The sequence below is a fragment of the Uloborus diversus genome, chromosome 7, assembly GCF_026930045.1.
Source record: "Uloborus diversus isolate 005 chromosome 7, Udiv.v.3.1, whole genome shotgun sequence".
In the NCBI taxonomy this organism is placed as follows: Eukaryota; Metazoa; Arthropoda; class Arachnida; order Araneae; family Uloboridae; genus Uloborus; species Uloborus diversus.
In genome coordinates this window covers 157,232,933-157,255,835 of record NC_072737.1, presented here as the reverse complement: position 1 = coordinate 157,255,835, position 22,903 = coordinate 157,232,933, and the positions used below count along the sequence as shown (strand labels likewise).

General features: G+C 34.0%; 2 non-coding genes across 2 annotated transcripts; one reads left to right on the top strand and one right to left on the bottom strand.

Moving 5' to 3' along the window:
- The first annotated feature begins 3,260 nt into the window (after window positions 1-3,260).
- Trnar-ucu (transfer RNA arginine (anticodon UCU)) lies at window positions 3,261-3,350 on the top strand. The gene is given in 2 exon segments: window positions 3,261-3,297; window positions 3,315-3,350. It is a non-coding gene; the product is annotated as a tRNA-Arg (tRNA).
- Window positions 3,351-22,321: 18,971 nt separating this feature from the next.
- On the bottom strand, window positions 22,322-22,388 carry LOC129227070 (small nucleolar RNA SNORD24). The gene has a single exon (XR_008580819.1). It is a non-coding gene; the product is annotated as a small nucleolar RNA SNORD24 (small nucleolar RNA).
- Between the last annotated feature and the right edge of the window lie 515 nt (window positions 22,389-22,903).

Below are 22,903 nucleotides of genomic sequence, written 5' to 3'. Positions count from 1 at the left end.
CCTCCGAATGAATTTCCTAAACGTCACCAGTTATAGCCTAAATTTACGTGTTCAATGTCGAAAAACATCCGGAGGACAGCCGTCTAGTAACATAGATTTGCGTAAAACTCCTTCTTAAAAACTAAAATTCTGAAATTTTTCCAAAGTAAATCACCAAAGAATTCCTCTCCTAAACGTTTTCAAAGATAGCCTATAATTGTGTTTTCCAGCTAAAAACTTTCAGAGAGAGCCCTGGATCTTCTCCATCACCTTCATGTTGTCACGGATAGCATAAAACTGCCTTTTTTTTAACTTTTATTTGTGCACATTTTGTAAAGACATTCGATTCTAATGCATAATATCGCTAAAATAGCTTGAAATTGACTATAGCTAGGAAAAATACTCGGGAAGGAACTTCAACCCGTCTTACCTAACCTTACCACCAAATCGTTCCAAAAATTGCGTTTTGACATCAATTTTGTAAATTTCTATGCGAGTTGCCTAACCCCCTTCACGCATCCGTTTCTTTTTACTACATCTCTCTAGCAATAGCTGGGTAAAATGTTTATCCCAAACTTTCATCTTTTCGCTTTTTCGATCGAGAGTCATAGGATCATGTTAGCATACCTCTTTCTGTTATGCGAATGAAATTTTATCTACCAATGTGATAATCTACTCAGCTTTATATGAGGTTTTTGCCTGAGCATGGTTTTAGCTACTCCAGACTCTTGAGCATAAAGCTAGACCGCAGCTGCAATCTCTGGATGCTGTAACTGACCTTTTCGGTGTTTGCTTGCAATTCCACCTTAGCTCTGGCCATGGCGCGGTAATTTGTTGCTATATATCCAATTGAGATGTATATAGTGTTTTCAGACCTTTAAAACGTTCGCGAAGTATTTATATTCTTCAGATTATATTCTATATGAGTTTATTTCAAGTAAAAAACCATATTTAACGTCCTAAATTTATCGGGATAAGGACGATGGATCGCTTGCAGAGAAAATTTCATATTTTTGAAACAGGGGTGTCTGTCGATCTAAGAGCAATGGCCTCCCCCCCCCCCGCGCATTTGAGAGTTTGTTAGCCCCCCCCCTTCCCCCTTTGTTCGAGTTCTAGATCCGCCACTGCTCTTACTGCTTCCCTAAGCTTTTACCTTCAATTGACGAGTTGGAGCGTACCATTACCTGCAAACTCTCGCTGGTGTACTAAATTTACTTTAGCTACCAGTGTGATAGTAATCTCAGCTTCAATGAGAGAATATCAGCCTCCAAATTGGTTATTGACTATTCTAGACTGATGAGTCCAAAACGAGGACGAAACCGCAATTTCTGGATGTCATAACCTTACCGTCGGTTTTTTAAACACAAAAGACACAATTTGATTTGAAATTATCCAAAGATGCCATTTAAAATTCGCCAATATGTTTAAATTGAACAAATTTAATTCGAATAAATTTCATTCAGTTAGGGAATTTTTATAAAAACCAAATGATTTCCCGAAAATTGTTCTTCTTCTGGCAGTGGAAAAGCATCAAGTTTTTCCAAAAATAATGAACCACATCTGCATTTTTAAACGAAAAAATTATACAAGTGAATATTTGAGGAGCGTAAAAAGAAAATGCAGTTGTAAACAACTGAAAAATGTGCAGTTTATATTCGTTCAAATAATATTAGCGGATAAAAAATCGTGGAAAAAAATGTTCTGAATGACAAAAGGAAAGAAAGTTTTTTTTTTTACGTCCACTTTGATTAAAAAATGGAGGAAATCAGGTTTTTTTTTGCAAGCGGGGAGGGGGATCAGGGGTGCCCATACCCCCCAAGTTTAATGGCGCGAATCCCCCCTCCCCAAATTTATCCGAACCATCTGTCACTTTTCTATTTTTGACCTCCCCCTTTTATTCTTTTTTTTAAATATTCTTTTTTTTATTATTATTTTAATTATATATATATAATTTATTATTATTATTTTTTATTTAATGATTTATTAAAAATATTTATTAATTTATTTATTTTTAATTGTTTTTCTTATTTGATTGGAAAATTTCTGGGCTACGCTAGTGACATACACACACTAAATATATAAATGAAATAAAATATAAACAGAATAAAAAAAATAAAGTAAATAATTTTCCTAAAAAATAAATCAGTAATAAATTTAAATAAATAAAGCAAATAAATTTAAAAATACCCTTTCCCCCCATTTTCCCTCCTGTGGGCACCCCTGAGGGGGATCTTTATTTCTGCTAAGGAAGCTGCTAAAAAAAAAACCCGATAGATCTTAACCAGTTCATTTATCTACATGTGCTGCCCTCTATGGGATTTAATATGAAACGCAACATTGTAAATATTAGCCATTTATTATTTTCTAAAATAGTCAAAGTCAAATATAAATATAATTTATAAAATGCATTACGTTTATTTTATTTCACTTATGCAGGAATTAATACAGGTTGCTCTCCGTTTATTGAATAAAAAAAACATAAACAATTTCTCACATTGGAAAAATAAAGATATTGTACAACAGCATTTTGTTCTCATTAAATAGAAAAAGGTTTGATTTAGTGCCATAAAAGTTTCTCAAAGAATAATTCGAAGAAATTATTCTTAAAATTTCCACAAAATCTGTTGCGTATGCGTATCAATTCCAAAGTATATAATTTTTCTGCAAAAAATTGATTTTCAGCGGCAAGGCTAGAAATTCTTAATTTGGGGAAGAGTTCACATTTTTGAGATAAATGCACGCATCTAAATACAAACATAAATATTATGCGTGCAAAATATTTGTTGTGGGGGTTATAACCTCCCCTTTTCCTTTTCGCTAGTGTACGATCCATTCAGATGTACTATTTCAACTATTTTTTTTAAAAAAATCTGAAAATAAGATTTTTCTCAGGAAAATTTTATATTTACATGCAGCGAAAATTGAAAAAAAAAAAAAACACTCATCCATGGCGTTAAAGGATTAAAAAAAAAAGAAGAAAAAAAGCATGCATTAAAGTTTACTTTATCGTATAAATATATATTAAAAATACTCCATACACAAATTTCATCAACACATTATTCAGAGATTTTTAAGTTTTATTCATATCGTTTCTCCTTTCCTGGATTACGTTGAAATTTGTTTACATTTTGGAGCTCAATGAACTTTGCATCAATAATATGGAGCTAATAAATAATCAGGGACACAGTTTTAATTTTAATGAAAATTTAAATTTACCTCGGAGAATTTTATTATTTTTTTCACTTTGAGAACTCTACAGCTATTAGACTTTCCTCTTCCGAGTCCCTGTAGCGCAGTGGATAGCGCGTTGGACTTCTAATCCAAAGGTCCCGCTAATCCAAAGGTCCCGGGTTCGAGTCCCGGCAGGGATGTGACTTGATGAGTTATTTTTTATTAACCTACATTCAATATATATATATATATATATATTTTTCCTGCTATGTCCCGCACATAGTTTTTACACTCGGCAAAGGCACAGTCTCCAAATTTGAATCTTTGCAATTTTAATTTCCTTTTTCCCTGGAACGTACGTGAATTAGTTGAATAATTGAACTACCATGGTTAATATAAAATTTTGCCTAACACGAACAAATGTTTCTGGCATCTTCAACCGAGCATTTTTTCGATTGAATACTGCAGCATTTTTTAAAATAGAAATTACGCAGTCCCCCCCCCCCCCTTGTTTGCAGTGTAATTTTTCTAAAAATTCTAATCACATTGAAACTTCCCTGTGCAGCAAACGTATTTCCAAAATTAAGAATTTTGCAAAATGAGAATGTTTGGCATAATGGTTAGAAAATAACTACCAGTAGAACGAATTTAGTTTAATTATTGAAAATTGATTTCTAATGTATTAATATAGGTCATCTCATTTCATTCTAATAGCACAGAGGCGCTCAACATTTTTGTACCCTAGAGCATATCCTAGAATTCCGGTCGCACAGCGGGCATATTTAAAAAATTGTCTATTTTGAATGTCTTGAAAAAATGTCGGAACCCCCCCAATCTGTGACAAAACTTTTTAATCTGTTACAGTGCCCGCCACTAATAAAATCACTGGATTATAAAATCAGCCGCTTTATAGAATCAAATCTAGAAGAACAGAATCATTTCTATATCAAAACATGTTAGGTCAATCCCTTTAATAAAATCATCCTCGCCGTTTTATAAAATCAAACTTTTGGAGAGCATATGTTAGTTCTTCTCTGAATAGAACTAGGATTTTATTTTTTCTTTCAAGGATTTAAAACATTGCAGCACCAATACAATATCAAATTCCACATAAACAAAAACAAAAAAAAAAGTGTGTAGGTTGTACGTTTTTTTTGGTGGGGGGAGAGGAGTTGAATGGGAAAAAAAAGAAGAATGAAGCTGTCTCAAGAGAATTGTTTCAGAGCCATATATTTAGTTGGTGCTGCCTGTTTCCACTTTGCAGAACTGTTTCGACATGCAGCCCTGCTCACTGACCACTATGAGTCAATCAGTTCGTGCTGATTCAGCTACCTACAGGGGTTGACAGTTGATTTTTATAATTAATTTAAAATTGTTAGGTAGCAAATTGCGACGACTTGAGTGGAAAAGATTGATTCGAAATTTTGAATTAGTATGACAAGCTTCCTAAATGTAGTAAGTGTGATGCTGCAATTAAATTAGAGATTTCTCAATCTTTACTTTCAAATTCTCTTATTCAAACAACAATAAGTCAATATTTTAAGACCCTTGAGAAATTTTAAAAATGTACCTTATGTAAGTTAAAATGTCAACTGTATTTTGCAACTGAACTAAAATAATACAACTAGACTAAAAATAAAATACAACTAATCGTAATTTATATTTCTTTTTTAGAGTATTTATACTTAAAAACCTTTTATTTTTTTATGCATGAGTGCCGGTTTATAAAATCAAATGTCCTCAGAACGAATGTGATTTTAATAAGCGGCGGGCACTGTATAAGGTTCACTGCATTTCAGCAGTGTAAAAAGTTGGATTGCACTTGTTTTACTATCTAAAGATGTAAAAAAAAGGAATTACAGAAAATTCGGAACTTTATCATCTAGGGGGGGGGGGAGGATATCGGTCACTCTGGCCTCCACTTCGTCACTGTCGATGGAAAGTCCCTCGCTGGCAACAATCAGCTTAAAATCGCTTTTTTTTTCTCTGGAAAAATACGTGCAATTATAATTAACAAAAAAGATGTTTTCCCCTTTTTATTACCCTCTTTCGTTTGTTGTTTGCATTGGTGAGGTTTGTATCGGAATCTTAAGACATGTATTCTGCGGGCACTCATCTCATAGTACACATCTCGTCGGAAATCAAAAGTTTCCTGGATTAGGATCATTGTATAGAGGGGAAGGGATAGTGGGCTGTGAGTTATCTTCGGCGGGCTGCAATACCTATGAAAAGGCCTATGTTCGCTTCTCTTTTGCATAACAAATAACATGGTGTCATCGCCTTCTTTTCGAAAAATTCAGCATCTTTTACTGCCCCCCCCCCCCACTTTTATGTCATTCCAGTTTTCAGGTCAACAAGTCAATTAGAAAATGTTTGAAAATGTATATGGATTTTCTCTGAGAGAGAGAAACAGATTTATTTCATTATCATTCTAAAACTCTAAGCCAGTGGTTCCCAACCTTTTTTGCTCCATCGCCCCTTTCGGAAGTTAAATCACACCTATCGGCCCCCCTCCCCCCGCCCACGTTATTCCCTTAAAAACACAAATTAGATGACGCTAATTTTAGTGAAGATTAACGTTACTGAACGCCTAATTTTAGTTTAAAGCTTCAAAAAGTGCATGATAAGCAATAATTAGCTTTAAAACTGATTTTTTTTATTCTTAACCCCTTTTCCTCCCCCCCCCCCCAAAAAAAAGAAAAAACGTAATTTGAAGTGCTTTAATTAACCAACGTCATTTACATACTTAGCAAAAATAAGAACATTTTTCAGTAACATGCTTTTTTTTTTAAATTGAAATCCGAAAAAAAATTGAAAATTTTTACTGTTAAAATTTGTTATTTTTTACTTTTTTAACGGCTGCCTTGTGCTTGATGGAACTCCGTTAAAGCTTTGATGTCTGGCTTTATATTAGTGAGATTTAATCTGAGGTCTGAGGCAGATGTTCAATCTATCTCTTTGCTTCGTGAGAAGCTACACTACAGAGCTAAATCCTCTTTCAACTAAATATGTTGAGGGGAATGAGATGAGGAGCTGTTCAACTTTTTCCCAAAGTTGTGGGTAAGTACCCATAAGCTTCACCCAGGCAAGTTCGTAACCGTATTGCTTGGAAGTAATTTTTGATTCACAATCAAATTTCAAATCCATAAATTCTGTCTGCGAAGAGTTTTCCAGTTCATCCACATCTTCAAAACTAAATGGGTATAAAATCCAGTCAGGAATTTGTAAGTTGATCAAATCTGCGAATCTTGATTCCATATTCTTTTTTAACTGATCAAGGTGATCAATAAAAATTAAAATTTTTTCTTCAGGAAGTTCATCATCCACGATTAAATTTTTTTTGGGGTCGGAAACAGGAGAAATTCTTTACGGACAATATTTGCCTTGTGGATTTCGAATTTGGCAATGAATGCTGAAATTATGCTTTTGGCCTTGATGAGGCTCATGTTGTTTTCTTGAAGCTTAATGTTGACTTCGTTAATTTTTTCAAAAATATCTGTGAGATACGCAAGTTCCAATTTGCGCTGTTTTGAATTCTCACTTAAAGCAGGATCATGCAAGTCGAGAAACTCAGCTACAGAGTCGAATGATTCAAAGAAACGGCGCAAACAGTTTCCTTTGGAAAGCCATCTCACACCCGCTATGGCAGGGGCACCATCTGCTGCGCAAGCACTTACATTTGTCAATGGAATTTCTTTTTCTTCAAAAAAATCCTTCACCACTTTAAAAATCGATGAAACCTTTGTATCAGTAATTAAAAGTTCTGGCGAACAACATTTCCTCAGTTATCTCTTTCTGCTCAATAATAAACCTCACGTAATAGCATAGCTCTGTTATCTGTCACAGTTGATTCATCAATCTGTAGAGCAAATTTACTTTGTTTCAAAACATTCATGAGTTTTCACTCAACGTCAGCAGCCATTTGATCTATTCTCCTGGAAACTGTTGTTACTCAGGGGGAGAGATTGACTTATCTTTTTACTGGAGCCCTCACCAAGACTATTTTTTTGGCAGCTGGTAGAATAAGAGATTCGCCAATCGTATGAAGCTTACCACATTTTGCTATCAAAAGAGAAGCAAGAAGCCTTTTGTCAAGATCTGTTGCTTGTCTTCTAAGTAATTCACCCACCTTTGGCCATTTATCCTTTTTTTTTTTTTTTTTTTTGAGTTCTTGAGAATAACTAAGAGGTTTATTTACTTTGTCACCATGTACTCTTGACAAATGCTCTTTCATTCGCGAGGGCTTCATCGCTAGAAATGTTTTATCGCACAAAAGACAATGTGGAAACTGCACGTTTTGCGGTGATGTGAGAAAACCAAATTTTAAATTCTCTGCTGAATACTGCCGGCACTTTTTCGAATTCATATCGAACTTCCACACTACGAAACATACACAGTTAAACAGAAATTCACTAAATTAAATCAAACAATAGAAACTACGTAAGGAGGTTTATGCGCTGATTGCAAGATTCTGAATTATAACTGATAAGTAAATGCAAAAATCCATTCCTACTCATATCCATCCACTTTTCAGGCGTTAAATATATGCTGGGGCCAACAGCAGGGCCGATCCTAGCAGGTGTGCACCGCACAAGGGCGGCCAAAGCAAGGGGCGGCCGCAGGCCGCATCATATAATTCTTTTAATCAAGCAAAATTCTTCAAGATTTTCTCACAAGATGACTTAGAATAAGTCAAATAAATATGCTGAATTTTAAATGTTCAATTATCAAAGTAAGTGCCGATTTCCCGACAGTATAGCATAGAAAAATAGATTGTTAGGGAACATTGTATTGATTTATTGTTCATTAATATCTACTCTTTACACACATGCTTCATTTGGTTGCAAAATTTGTGTCAGAACCGGTAATCAGGCATGGATACAGGAGATTGGAGATGAGGGAAATGGCTCCCTCCTGAAGCAAGAAAGGGTGCCTTCTAAAAAAAGCACTCAGGGCCCAGGGCGGCCACTAGTGTTTACCCCCCAAGCTTTTATACACCTAAACAATGAAGATATATTTTATATATTATATTTATAAAAAGCCATACTTATTAGATACTGTCGCAAGCATTTCAAACAAGAAATTATTTTCCAACAATCGCGGATGCGTGGAGGGACAGTGGAAAATTGCGACTACCCTGAGAGTCAAACATATATGAATAACAAACTAAAGTTTTGTAATTTTCCCCCTTTACAGCATTTTTCTCGAATTAAAATCACGAATGAACTGCCCGGTTTCAGATCAGAGCTCTTGCCCCGGGTAGTAAATTTAAACGTAGCTCCAAAACGAAGATCCAAAAGGATGCCATGACCTCCTTGACGAGACTAAAGGAGGCTTAAAATTGCGTTTTTATAGGACTTTGATTTTGGAAAATTTCACTGTTTGAACCACCGATCTTAAGAACCCAATTAAATCACTGATTCACCCCTTCCACCTTAACTTAATCAAACATAGCCTGAAAATGTTGGCTTTAAAATCCAAAATATTTTTTCAGAGGACAGCCTTTCTTAATGTCATCAAAATTTGCTTAATGACATTTTTCGTATTTCTTTTTCGAAATTTTTGCGATGGAGGGCCCCGAAATCCATTCCCAAATATTACTACCAAAGATAGTCTCAATTAGCGTCTTTAGAGAGGCCCCTAATTCCGCCCCCTCAGTTTGAAATTGACTTCACTTTCAAAAAACAGTTCGTGAGGGCACACTGAACCCCGTCCGCCCTTTGTCCCATCGTTATCAAACAATGCGTAAAATACGATTTTCTAAAAAACTCTGGAGAATTGCCTGGCTTATGTAACTTTTTACGGCGCTTGGGCATATACCCATCAATCGTCGATGTGAGATGGACAAAAGGGGGGTCTATAGTTGTGTTTTTCAGATATTAATATCGAAAAATATCCGAAAGATTCGCCGAAGCTTCCCATTTTTGTTAACGTCACCAAAGATAGCATAAAATTGGGCTTTTAGAAATATCCACTTGGGAGCCCCGAAACCCTTCCTTCCAAAAATAGCCTAAAATGGAATTTAGCTCTGAAAAATATTTCAGTTCGGAATATTTTCACGTTTTTCTTATCGTTTTCAAATACAACCAAAAATGGGTTTTTGAAACAATAGCGAGAAATTACCGAAAGCCGCCAGATCCCCTACCGTCACCAAAGACAGCCTAAATTTGCGTTTTAAACTTCAATTTCAAAAACTTTCGATAGGAGATGATTGAATCTCCCTCCCTCTAGCGACGTCAACAAAGATAACCCAAAACTGCTTGTTTAAAACTTCAGTTTCGAAAAATTTTCGGAAAGAGCACCTATCTTTCCTAAGCAGCGATCACAAAAAATAGCTTCGAATTGATTTCAATTTTGAAAGAATTTTAGGAGAGAACTCCAGCATTACTTTTCCCCTGAAGTCTCGAAAAAATTCCTAAAATTGCGATTTTTGACGTCAATTTCGAAAATTTCTCCATGCACCTTGAATATACCCGACTCTTTTCTCTCCTTGCAACCAAACACAACTTAAGATCACTAAAACAATTTTTCGTACGCCAATTTCGATAATTTTCAGGGAGTAATCCCCCCTCCCATGATTCCTCCTCCTCCGTGCTTTCTCACCGAAATGTCACCGAAGACATACTATAAAATGCGTTTTTACGACTAGTAAATTTTGGTATCTATTACTTTCTTCAAAGATATAAATTGTACCTAAGGAGTTTCTTACTATAAAACTTTTCTTCCTTTTTATAAGTTCATAATTCTGTTTTTTTTTTCTTTCTTTTTTAAATTAGAACTTGATATAGAAATTTGAAGAAATATTTATATGGACGTCAAAGATTAGTCAAAATATGCAAATTACTCATGAGGGGCGGCACATTAGCTCTTTGCACACGGGCGGCCGACACCCTAGGATCGGCCCTGGCCAACAGTCAGATAGTGCTTACAAGATTTTTTGTCTTCCTTGTGAAAACGGCAATAAAAGATATTATTTTTCGCTTTTGGGACTTTTTTTATCCGAACAGATTTGAATGAGCTGTAAATCATACATGCCTTATTTTCTGGGAACGACTTGCTTTGATTTGACGTGCCATATGCTTGTTTCGGTATTACACAACAAAGGTATTCTGAAAGATATTTCTGAATTGTGTATTAATTTGTTTTAATAAATATAGTTTTTGAAAGGTCAAGAATTTCCCCATTACCAGGTATCCGAATACCGGTCGCCCCCTAGAAGAGTTTGATCGCCCCTTTCGGGGCGATCGCCCCCAGGTTGGGAATCACTGCTCTAAGCCCTCTAAAGTGTGAACTTGTTTATCAGTCTCCCTACAGTAGTCTTTACTGACGTTAGCGATCATCTTTGCAATCAGTCAAAAACAAATTATTTTGATGGAAGTTTTTGTTTTTTAAAATATATATATATTTTGAGTTTAAACATTTATTTATAATAAGCACTCATAATAATATTGTACTGTTTGCTTTAAAAATTGTATAAAAAATGAACTCCAATATTTAATTTGCAAGGGTGTTCAGAACAGGCCTGTGTAGTTAGAAAACATGCCGACTCCGAGCTTCTTTTTCACCGACTCTCCTTAAATTTTTTAAAAACTAACTACCAGTTAGTTCGATTACATGCATAAAAAGCTATTAATGAGAAAATAACTGCCATTATGGCAATCAGCTAGCTTGAGTGCTTACCGGAACTTTCTGTAGCCGTCCCGTAGTTTGCTTACTTTTTATTAACTTAACAAATAACAACTGTCAGCAAACGGTTTTGTAGCCTAACATTTTCAAGTAATCGCTTTCAAATATAAGTAGAAATATAGTGTTTTGTTTAATCTCAGTAAAGTAACAATTTAGCAAGTCGAGGCCCGTAGCTCGGGAGGAAACTTTGGAGAGTTCGGCAAATTCAAATAAGTTCTGGCGTAAAAGCAAGTTCCGATGAAATAATTCTAGTGTTTTTTTTATTTTTTCATTAAGACCATTTCTATATGTTTAATTCCCCCTAAAAAGTATGGAACAAAATAAGTGTAAGTGATTTCTTGGTTACAACACTCAATAATTGCAGTTAATCTTAAAATCTTCATATTAAGGTTAATTCTAAAGCAGACTATAAAATTTAAATTAAAAATTTGCTCCTGACGTATATGTGCCTTACTTTCGTTGAAATTTTAATTTTGAATTATAATTAAAAATATGTTTGGGAAAATTTTCAGAATTAAAATTTATATTTTTTACAAACCCTGAAAGTAACTTTGGGTGTCACCTGGGGCAAACCACCCTCTCTCAAAAACTAGACTTAGAAAAAAAGTTTTTTCTTTCAAGTTGCAGCTTTCAAAAATTGAAAGCACACGATTTTATCAATATGTATGTTAAACATTAAAAGGGGGGCCAATTACAAGTAATCCTGTTAAATTATTGGAAAAAAATGGTTATTTTAAAGTCATCTCACTTTTAAACTCTTAACTATTGGAAAATTTGATTTTTAAATTGAATTTCTAACGTTGTATGCATCTTAGGGTTTTCAATTAAATACAAAATTTTCATAAAAAGGAATTAATATTTCAATCTCTGTGGTTTTCCCCTCTTTCTGAAGGAGAGGGAATTGAAAAAATACAATAAAAAAAATCAGGAGTATGTCGTTTTCCTTCCGAATCGCAGCCCTGGTTCAGAAACCATTCTCCAAATTTTCATAGCTTGACAGCTTCATCAAAACTATTTTCGATGAAGTTGTTTAAAGAAATAATCCATTCATAATATGTTTTTGAAAGTACAGTGGACTCCCGCTACAACGCGATCCGACTTACGCGAAATGGCTATAATGTGAATTTTTCCATTAGCAACGAATTTCTCGCTCTCAGCACGAAAATATTTGGAAAGGAATCGTGGTGCTAAGTTTCGGCTTTGTTATCGACTACTGAACATCGACTTCGTGAATGTACTTTCATCCTTTCAGCATCACTGACTGCTCAAGTTGCAACACACCGCAATATTAACATAGCTCTATTACTGTGTATAAATCACTATCACCCCACTCCTCATTTTTCATTTCAAATATGAAAGGTGATGAAATATTGTGAGTTTGAAGAGAAAAAAGGCGAAAATTTGTGACAATTTAAGAATAGGTAAGGACTCTTGATACGCTTGAACTAGAAAGTGGGTCGAATGTAGTACGACAATTAGGTGCATAATTAAAAGTCAAGAGAAAGGCAACCCGTATAAGTCCAAGCCTTAGTTTTAACATGAAGCTCACAGAGTACTGTTTAAGCAAAATGCAAACAATATGACATTGGATTTTTCTCTTGTATTATAGATTGAGAACCTGAAAGAGGGGTTTTAAACGTAGGTGTAAATGTTATACAAAAGGAAATGCAAAGTTACTGTATTTAAAAATATATTAGAATAACGATCAGATCATCATCAGTATCTTCAATTTTTAGGATATAAATGTAACCTATTGTATCTACTATACAGTACTCTAACAGTGCTGTGCTTTATTATTACTACCTACTATACGTATCGTTATGTTTTATTTTTGTCTCTCTCCCATTGATCACCGATTTTGTGAATCTTAACAGTATTTTATGTTGAATAATGCAGTTTGTTTAAAAATACGATAAAAATCCAGCTCTTTATGTCATAAACGGTAATATATAGTTAAAAATAGTCTGAAACAAAAAGGTGTGTAACAATGTCTAAAATGACTGGGTATGTGAATGAAAGAATTATATGCACACTTTCCTACAACTATGGGTGCCACTCTAAAAATTGGCCAGGACTGAAAAGCGCAAAGCCCCATTTCGCGACACCAAAATGTTAGAGCTCAGTTTGATGTTTTAGACATATATATAATGCTAATTTTTGATGTTGTAACTATATAGTAAAACCAAATTGGAAGATTAAATAAAAATTAAAACCTAAATAAAAAATAACATATCATTGTTTAAGATTTTTAGGCGGTAAAAGTAGATAAAGAACCTAATAATAAAATACAATAAAAACTTACTATTTGCTACAGCAGAAAAGAAGCTTCAGATTGTATAGTTCATTTTACATGAATAGTTCATGTTTCAAACAAAAATATAGTAATTAAAAAAAAATTCAGGTATGAGATTCTTGGCTATAAGATACATTGTGATAAAATCTTTAACAAAATTTTCCAGATTAATATAAGAATGGTTGAAATCAACAAATTAAGTAACTTATTTAGTTATTTTTTTGAAAAAAAAATAAAGAAAAAAAAACCAGGTTATCTTTTGAACTTTAGCAGATGGGCCAGTTTTTTTTTTTTTTTTTTGTCCTCAGAAGAATAAGACCTCTTTGAGGCATAGTGTGAGAGATTCAAAAGTGAAAGATTTGTTTCATCTATAAAAATCATTTTGAACACTGGGAAAAAAAACAAGAAAAGATAAGCACATTTATTTATACAAATTCCGCCTTTTAGTTCATTCCAAACATGAAACTCTTTTCAGCGGAGAAAGCACGTTTCCACTTACATTTTCGCTTTGGAGAGAAAATAAAATTTTTTTCACAGACTTCCCTTCACTTCACACCCACTGATCCGAGTAAACTCGGAAGCGGAGCGACACTCTTCCCCAACGCTTTGGCAAGCTTTATGCAGCCGCAAAAAAAGGTAAAACGGTTGTTCCCTTTTTTTTTGTTAAAAGATCGACAAGATTTTGGCCGAAACTTTTGAAAAGACGGATGCGGCAGCCATGCCCACAACGGGAAATTTCGACTTACGCAAGGAGCCTTGGAACGCATCCCTCGCGTAAGCCGGGATCCGACTGTACAATTCTCTCCAAGTATTTAATAGTCCGTACATACGTCTCTGCTTACGATGCAATTGAAATCCAAAATTGAAACTAATTTGGGGACCCTTTAACATTACCCTTGTAACATTTCTTAAATTTCAAGTAAACGAAAATAACTCGAAAAGTTTCTCATGCGAGTTCTTTGACAAATAACTTATGTTCAATTGTAGTGTTATCTATTTTTTCAATTCATAAAATTATAAATAATTTAATTTTTCTTGTGTGTTTTGAAACATAAATCTGGGAAACCTTAAATATTCAAATGGTTTCAATTAAATTAGCACACAAATGAATCCTAGAGAGGAACAAGGATTCATTCTTAGTGCCAAGTGCTTTAAGTTTTAGGCATGTATATTGGTTTACTTCCTTTCAGTACGGAGCATTCAGGTGAAGAAATAAGGTGAAGTTTAGTGATGGTAACAGTATTCTTTTTCTGAAATACATTTATGTTAAAAAGAATAAAACAGATTTTTTTAAAAAATACTAAGCACTTTTTATAATGGCACTCAAAAGGACAAAATACCTTCTATAAGTCAGAAAGGACATCTTAAGCCAATTCCAAGAAAATGACTCCCACGTCTTAAACCAAGCATTGAAAAATATGTGTTTCAACACTAAATTTCTGAAAGCTAGATAAGAAATTCTCTACATGACTTGAGCCGCACTTTTCTTCGATAGCTGGGTCATTTCCTTGGAGTTTGTAAGAAGGCTATGAGTACCCCCAAAGTTTTATTAGTTAAACGCTGACAAATTTGTTCTACTTTCATATTGTTTACACATTTGAAATAATGACTAACAGCATGTACAAAAAATTAAGTAATAAGTTTATTTCAATATGCAAAGTACAGTAAATATATTCATGACATGACCCATTTGAGATAAGTTTCTAAGAATAAACTTTTTTCTTGCAGCCTCAATATTAGTACATACTCCTTTCAGACAATGAAAAGCGAAGAGGATGCAAGTGGATATCCCCAACATTTGAATAATCCATGTTTAATGCAGGAGGTGCTCACTTACCATTTTACTGGCTATCGAAAATTTTCAATTTTCTGCACTTACACCCCCTGCTTCTTACTATCGTAATTGAAAATCCTGGTCCATCTTGGAAAGAAACTTGTCGCCGGTCATAAGGTTGGGTGTTAAGTTTCAAATAAGAAACTTACTTTATACATGCTTCCTCACAACCACCAGAAACAGAACGGACAAAATTCAATCATCATATACAGCCAGGTTTGACAATTGGAAGATTTCCAAGAATCTCTTAAAGGTGAAAGTGCCAGAATACATTTGTCTGCGTTAATTTGCGAATTTGCAAACATATTTAGCTGCACCCGAAATCTTTCTAAACATACAGTAACAAAACACCCTTCCCTCTCTCACTAAAACGTAAAATATGCAAACAAAATTCACTGAAAAGTTAAAAAATTTGTATTGAAAAATAATTTTCTACTTTATCGCCTGCCCAAAATTTTTAAATAAAACACCCCTGTACTAACTAATTAAATTGGAATATTTACTCCAGAAAAAGTAAAATTACAAAAGATAAAATAACTGGGAGTCGATTAACTTGGGTTTTAATATTGCTCAAAAGAAAAAGATCAAAAAATCCCTCTGAAAACTGGGTTCATTAGACATTATCCGTTTCATGGAGAACATATCTGTACACACCCCAAAGGTAAATAAGCGCAACCTACCTGATGATCTTGAATTAAAAAAATGTTCATATGCGCATTTCAGAACTAAGCAAGATCCTCACACCCATTCCAGTTTCTACCTGATGATCCTACACTAAAAGGTGCTTATAAATGTGCATTTCAGAACTGACAGTGAGGATTATTTTATTATGTTCACTACATTAAACCAAGCAGAAAATGCAACAAAAACTGTTGGATTTGGTTAGTGCAAAGCCAATAATGATACTGATTTGCGTGGAGTAATCCACTCATTAATTTAGCACTAATTCTGCTTAAAGATCAGCTCATAAAACTGGCTTTTGCTAGAATGTGCATCTATTGATTCCTTTCAAACAGATTCGACTTCAAAAGAAATGTTATTAGTTTCATGTACACAAGTTATTATTATCTACAAATTATTGAACATTAAAATAAAATCTAATTTAAATTTAAAAAAATTCGACTTCTTTTTAAAATCAAACCATGGCTTCATGCCACTCAACATATTTGCACAATGCAACATCAGATAAGCAATTTCATCAGTTAAGTCAGAAACACAGACCAAGAATGCAGTTAATCATCATGAGTTACATTGCATTTATGACTGGATGCAAAACTACTCTACCCAATAAATTATTCAGCCAGATTTAACGGGCAAAGACCAAGCGAAGTGGACGCCACTTGGTAACTGAAAATATCGGTTCTACTGAACACTCGGGAAAATTTCATTTGCCGTTTAAAACATAAGTAAAACCAGCTGAACTACCACTCCCACTAGATTGAACTGTGCAATGTGTTTTTCAGAGCTAGTTAAGGTCACAGGGTTCATACTCTATTTGGATGAAAAAATTCCAAGACTTTTCCATGACTTCAATGAAAATTTTCATGACCTCGTTACACGAAGAGGACAGCACTATTTATTTATTAATTAATATCAAACTTGGTAATATTTGGAAATGAGCATTAGCAAAACGTCTACATGAATGCCACAGCCTCATTGAAGCACTAACTGGTAATGGAAAAAATATAAGTGCACATTTATAAAACTAAAGTATTCCTATTTGTCTTCATCATATAAATTTCCCAAAATAACAGTTAAACATCGCACTTCAACATAAAAACGCAAATATTGACAAGCTGGTAAAATGATGAGAATATTTTCTAATCAAGTCATAAAAGTTGAACGCAAGGCGCTAAATGGCGATAATTTTAAAGTTGGTAACCCAACCTGAAGCGATCATATTTTTTCCCCTCCCTTACAATCCCTTTGCAATTCTAAGTTCATTTCGCTGATATATGATATTTTTTTTTTTGTTTATTAAATCATGAGCAGGGACAACACCGCTGCTAATTAGCTGTGATAAAACAAACAAAATTATTTAAAATCAAACTTATTTTCAGCTGTTAATTTCTTTCCAAGAAACAAACAACAAGCATTATATTTATTTGGAAGTAGTAATTATTTATCGCTTGCAGGAGCATCATAAGAGCGCGATTTTATTCTTTGCAAAATTAGCAGATTTTGTATAAGCTGATCCCTCTAAATTGACTTTAAAAAGGTTCCAAAAATTATCTGTTTAATGTGCCTTGTTTCTCTTAGATTTGCTCTTTCAATAAACAATTTGTGAAAGATCCGTTCTTGTTTATCAGAATTTTGTGAAGGGTCTGTTTTTGTTGATCGAGATTGTGAAAGGTCCGTTTCGGTTGATCGGATTTTTGTGAAGGGTCCGTTAACGGACCCAAATATCCTCTAGCCAGACCCCTGGTTTTGTTTACAAATTTGAATATTTTCAAATGCTTATAAATTAATAGGTTCAGAAATTCTAGAACTCTTTTAATTCCCGACATTGAACGTAGCAGTGGGTCGCATGAATTTTTGCGTGCCGTTTTAGAGCATTAGAATTCCTCTTTTTCTGTATTCTATCGCCTGACTTAAGATTTTTATTTTCTAAAACATTCAAAAAATTAAGATAAACTCTGATAAATTTAATAATAAAGACCTTATGAGTGATGGAATCGAACTCACATACAATTGAATAAGTTTTTTTTTGGGTGGGCGTGGCAAAACTAAGAACGTGAAATTTTGCTACTACAGAATATGAAACATAAGAAGTGTTGAAAATAACAGAAAATTCAAAATAAGTGATGTCCAGGCAGTAAAATCACATTGAAAAAAATGGCAAGCGGCTGCGATGAGATTTCAAAATTCAAATTTGATTTTTGGATCGTTCAATTTTCCACTTTTAATAACTCATGTGCTAGACTGTTAAATCATTCAAGATTTGTAATGCTCCTTTAGCTACTGTTCCTTTCTCTTTGTCCAGGATATTTTTCCATGACTTGAAATAAATTTCCATGACTTTCAATGAAAATTTCAATTTTCCATGACTTTTCCAGGTCTGAAATTCTGTTATTTTTTTCCCATGACTTTCCAGGATTTCCATGACCCGTACGAACCCTGAGGTCATCATAATCATTCAGAAGCAGAACTGACAAAATTCATTCATTATAAATACCACACAAATTAAAACCAATCTAGCCTGTTTTCTCATAAATTTTTATCACCCTAAACTCAAGACCAGAGCTGCCAACTTTTGAAAATCCAAAATCGTAGCTGCATGTTGCAGTTTGGGGGCGCGACTGCTGCCGCAGATTTCAACATTGCTGAACTGCCAACAGTATAAATAGCAAAAACAATGACTTAAATTTCAAGCATGAAAACTAAAATATTAATGCAGAATTTAAAAAAAAAAAATATTTTTCACATAATTTTTGGCAGTTTTTCTGCTTTTTTGCCGAAGATTCAGTGACTAGATCAGCGCCTTGATCTAAAAATCGGTCCATCTTTACACCATGCAACTTTCAAAGAGCGATGCATGTTGAGCAGAGACAGTCAGTGAACGTGCAGAAGTTTGATTTTTAGAAATTAAAAAAATAAAATAAAACCTTAACTTTTGGACCCGTTTTCATAATGTCGTAGTTTAAAGCTGTAATTTGTAGAAACTAAAAATTTTTTTGTAGCAGTTGACAGCTCTGCTCAAGACTAGATTTAAATTATGATAGCCAAGAGGCCTATGAAATTTTAATTGTTCGAAATATTTTATTAAGAAATTGCTTTTATCAGACATTTGTTTCATGAAGAAATCAAGTTTAATATGTTTGTAACATACCATCAAAGCTAAATAAGTGTGATCAGATTTATTAAAAGGTATGCTTTTCAGAACTAAGTAAATTCCTCAACAACCAATCAGAAGCAGAACTGACAAGTTTCAATCATCATACATAGCACACCATTTCAAACTGAAGCATAAAACTCATTGACCCATGAAGGACTAGACTTGATAAAGCAGTCAAAATTTTCTAGAAAGGCTTTGATCAGATGTTATTAGTTTCATGGAGAAATCAAAAGTCTAACATGTTTAAGACATCACATCAAAGCTAAAAAGGGGAAGGGCATAATGATCTAACAGTTAAAAAATCTGAATTTTTCTCTTCCTTTGAATTCTTTTCTTTCTTTTTGGGGGAGGGGGGCTGCAAAACCACAGGGAGAATGAATTTAGCTCCTCTTTACATTTAACAATATATATTACTTGTATTGCCTTCTTTAAAAGTTTGGAAATAACATTTACTCGTACTCATCTGTATATGGTGCCACTGTCTTGAACAAAAAAGTGAAGGAGCTATGTCATACACTACCACCCAAATATTCCTATCAGAGATCTTGGTGGAGAATTATTTATTACATATTAATCATCATAGATAAAAGTGCTTTAAATTCATGGATTAAGCTCCTAACAACGAAAAACTTACTCTCCCATTGGAAAAATAAATTTACCGACCTCTCAGAACGAAAGGCACATTATAGCTGCCAGAAGGTAACAGGACTGTCATTAACATTACTTTTTCATACACATAACATCAGACACACATTGAACATCAATTAGTCAGAAACACAGACCAAGTTTAGCTAATCATCATTAGTTATGCCACAACTTTCCATCTATGAATGCTAGAGTAAACCCCACTATAAACACCTGCCTCACACCCAGAGGTCTTGGCCAGAAGAGCTCAGATGGAGACGGCAGCTCCCCCCCCCCCCCGGGTTTGGTTCTTTTACGCATATCTTACACCTTTATATCCACAATTCAAATTAACATGAATACAGACTAGCATTCGATTACTTTGCCTCAGATAAATAAGGTGGTTTACTTTTCATCATGTCTGCTCAAGAGTAGCAAATATCATCATCACAGGCAGGCACCAGTGCAGATCACAACACATCGAAGCTTTATGTGCAATTTTAATCCACTCAGCGACATGACCAGCCCCAGTAGACTCCGGTTGGTCGCTAGTGAGGGGCATGCACAGAAATACTGTCCTCCATATTCTAATCCTCCTTCCCCAAAGCCATACATATATTTTACTCCTCATTTAAAAAATCTGGTCCAGGCCAACAGGTTTCCCTTCCCCTTACTGTCAGCAGAAGTCTGAGACAGTACAGTAAAATCCCATTACAATGAACTTTTAGTCCAATGCAATGGAATTTTAATGTGCTTTACAATCAGCTTTTTTGTTCGAAACAGAGAGTATCAAATGTTAAACTTCTCTTTAGGTAATAACAAAAAAATAAAATTCTGGTTTATTGCTCAGAGAAAAGTTTATCATCACTTAAGATAATCAGTTGAAGAAATTCATCCAATTAAATAATGCTATCTTCATTGCAATATTTTAAGGAGCAGTAACCGTCTATATCAGGATCTAAAAGCTCAATATAACTTTTATCATCAGAGATCTTGGTGGTAAATGGAATCACTTTTCAATCATACCATATTTATCATCATAGATAAAAGTTCGTTCATGGATCGAATACTTGACTAATAAAATACAACATACATTAGCTTCCATGCCATTTACATTAAGCCTGACTGCAGCCTAACCAATTGTTCTAAGTTAGGTTGCAATTTTTCATACATAAATAGAATAAAAAAAGTTATCTTTTGTACTGTTTACCTAAGCTATATCATTGTAGAACAGCCTCTCACAAGACCATTAAGGGATGAAGTCAGTATCAAGAGAAACCAGCTACATGAAGCTTCAATTTTTTAATTCAAGATGGTTTGACACTTGGAGTAGCACATGATTTGAATATCTGATACACAATACACATATACAGTCAACCCTCGTTTATCGCGGTAATTCGTTCCAGGCTTTACCGTGATAACTAAATTTCCCCGAAGTAGGATTCTGATTATAAACAAAATATTTCCCTAACTAGAGCACATAAACTTACTTAGGACAATTTAAATAGGTTTTTAATAGTTTGAGCCCTCTAGACATGAAACAGCACCCTTAGCCACCATTACATTTGCATTATTTAAATATATTACAAAGAATATGAGATATACAAGACGTGATAGATGTCACAGTTATTATTCGGAAATAAAACTACACACACATTTCTTACACACTACTGTCCAACCACAGATTGCATGGAATTTTCAAACGTTCAGATAAGACGAATCTATGTGAACAAGGAGGAAAAGTAAAAATTTGATACGCATATTCCGCTCATTTGAAAGAGACTGCTCTTGCAAACACCGACATCGGTAAAAAAGATTAGGTAAAAAGATTCCGGCTGTAAAATGGATGTTTGTATTTCCATACAATCTGTGGTCTGTCAGTATTAAACAATGAAAATAACTTGTTCAATGAAGATTTAGTTGCCAGTTAGTGATTATATGTGCCCCTGTTCTTCTACGTAGTAAAGGTATTGCATACAACTTAAAAAGCTAGTACACTGTTGAATACCATTTACAGATTTGTTTATCCTCTAGTGATAGTGTAACGGTTAAAATGAATTAGACTTTCACTATACCTTCTTCGACGATTTTATACTCTCATTCCCTCAACTAGTACAACTATAGCCCCTCAGAAGAACTTACCTTACTTGAAAGACATACTTTTGTTATTCTTTTGTAGGAAAAAGTTTATATGAGTGCATAAAGAAGGCTAATTACTATATTTGGAAAAAAAAAACTAAAAAACCGTGATGTAGTGAAGCCACGAAAGTTGAAGCGTGAAGTAGCGAGGGACGACTGTATATCTTGGTCAGAAACTTGGACTTTAAAAATTATTTAGCCTCAGACAAATAGGGTGGTTTATTTCTCATCATGACTGCTCAAGAGTAGCAAATAACATCAAAGGCAAATTAAGCATCAGAGAGGTGTAACAGCCGAAGCAATGGGACAAAGCAATAATATTGTTTATAGTAATAGTGTTGAGATGATTGAAATCGGCAAAAATTAGACAAATGAAATTGACATGAATTGCATCAGTAATATACTAATATCACAGCTTTCATTGGATTGGCTCTATTGATCATCATGGCAATATTCAGCATTTAACTTTTTATTTAATGGTATTTATACAAGGAAAAGTGCTTAATCATTTAGGTGAAATATATCAAAAATGTACAATATGCAATAAACATCAGACATCGACTTTCATTCATTAACAGTCAGCAGACCGTCGTTTGTTATCATCATAAGACAGCAAAATTGCTTTACACTCGCATTTAGGCCCCAACTGAATACGGGATTACCAAACTACTTGTGTTGACAAAATTCAGAATTGAAAATACCAAACTACTTGTGTTGGCAAAATTCAGAATTAAAAACAATCTAGCATTAAATCACATTACACCTCAGAGATCTTGGTGGTAAGAAGAATCATTTAAAATCATTATCAAATATTATCATCATAGGCAAGAGTGCACTTAGTTTATGAATTTACTTTTAACCTTTATTACATAAGAATGAAAATAAGAGTTGTGATATGTTTACGTTCGTACACACTATAAAAATTGTTGGATTTGGTTAGTGCAAAGCCAATAACAATACTGATTTGCGTGGAGTAATCCACTCATTAATTTAGCACTTATTCTGTTTAAAGATCAGCTTACAATAAAACTGGCCTTTTCTAGAATGTGCAACTCTTTGGATTGAAACAAATATTTTCTCCAAGAAGTACCTTCATTTTTGCTATGTTAAGCTGTAAAATCTTTGGTGTTTGCTTTATATTTACAATGCAACATCAGATAAGCATTTACATCATTTAAGTCAGAAACACAGACCAAGAATGCAATTTATCATCATGAGTGACCTTGTAATTGCGACATGAAAGGTTATAGACTACCTTACCCAATGAATTATTTGGCCAGATTTAGCGGGTCAAGAACAAGGGTAGTGCCTGCCACATGGTGACTAAAAGTATTAGTACTAT